At 40.0% G+C, this 1,553-nt stretch overlaps 1 pseudogene; it reads left to right on the forward strand.

Annotated features, from left to right (window-relative positions):
• The first annotated feature begins 312 nt into the window (after window positions 1–312).
• LOC125492462 (albumin-2-like) lies at window positions 313–1,196 on the forward strand (annotated as a pseudogene).
• The last annotated feature ends 357 nt before the right edge of the window (window positions 1,197–1,553 follow it).

Here is a 1,553-nt window from a genome sequence, read left to right on the forward strand (position 1 = left end):
CCCCTTTCTCTCTCATACTTTACCCATCCCACAACCCACTGAAATTAATTCCCATTTATATTTGTAGTAACAGTAACAAGGAAGATCTTTAGGAAACAGATGTAGTATATTATTGTCAATGTATATGTATAAAAATATTATATTATTGTAATTTTTAATTGCATGTACGTATGAAGATGTTAATAGTTGACAATAATGATTCTTGAGCATTAGGATGACGCAACCAGAATTTATATTTGTCAATTTCTAAAACCACTTGATCCGATCCCTTGACATCTCCTCATATGCATATATATTTATGCAAGCAATTTGACATGTCTTTCTAAGAATTTCAGGGGTGGTCATCAATCAAGTAAGCAAGCAAAATGACAGCTGATATTTATGTGACTGCTGCATTCAAATCAACTCACGAAAATCAAGCTTATATATTCATGAAGAATGAGTATATCTTGGAAGACTATGCACCAGGTCAGTTTGGTGACAGAATATTGCGCGGACCCGATCGCATACGCAACGTATTTTCATCACTTAAGGATACTGTATTTGGAGATAAGGGAATCGATTGTGCATTTGCATCTCAAGACGAAGGAGATGCGTACATATTCTCCGGTAACATTTGCGCAAAATGGTTCTATGCTCCAGACTCTCCCAACGACAAGTTCTTGCAAGGGCAAAGCTAATTGTAGAAATGTTTCCATTCTTGAGCGAGACCGTGTTTGAAAATGGGGTAGATGCTGCATTTGAGTCATCACGTCCATTCGAAGCTTATATTTTCAAGGGAGGTGAATATGCTTGTATCAATTACAGTGATAATAGCCACCTCATTGGTATCGGTCCCATACGTCAAAACTGGCCTTGTTTAAAAACACCATCTTTGAGCAGGGATTTGATGGGGCCTTTGCTTCACACATTCCAAATCAGGCATACTTATTCAAAGGAGATTCATATGGACTCATCCAATTTACTCCAGGAAACACAAATGATGATCTACTGTGGTCGGGGCTAATCAAAGACAACTGGAAGAGTTTAGGCAGCATTGTCAGGGAAGGAAACATCCTATTAATAACACTTAGGTTGTATATTAGTAGTTGGGCTCATTTAGTGTAAAGCTTATTAGTAGTTGGGCGTATTAAGTGTAAAGCAAGGTTCCATTTATGTTTTGTATATAAACTTGGCTGTCACTGAGAAATACAACAGATCACAATACACCTTCAACTCATTCTGTCATGGTATCGGAGCCTCAAGCGGCACAACCATAAATTTTTTTTTCTTTCTTCTTCGTCTGGTTACAGCTCGGCCACGCGTGCTCCGACTGTGTTTCTCACTATGACTGAAGCTCCTAAGGATCCTAAACCTGATCCTTCTTCACCGTATTACCTCGGCACCGGTGATCAACCCGGTAATCTTATTTCTCATGTGACCCTCAAGGGTGACAACTATGTTGCTTGGGCTCGTGCCCTTACCTTATCTCTCAAGGCTCGCCGGAAATTCGGCTTCGTTGATGGCTCTATCGTCCATCCCGCTGCTGCTGCTCAATTCCTTGATTGGGAGAC

The sequence above is a fragment of the Beta vulgaris genome, chromosome 1 (assembly GCF_026745355.1).
Source record: "Beta vulgaris subsp. vulgaris cultivar EL10 chromosome 1, EL10.2, whole genome shotgun sequence".
Taxonomy (NCBI): domain Eukaryota; kingdom Viridiplantae; phylum Streptophyta; class Magnoliopsida; order Caryophyllales; family Amaranthaceae; genus Beta; species Beta vulgaris.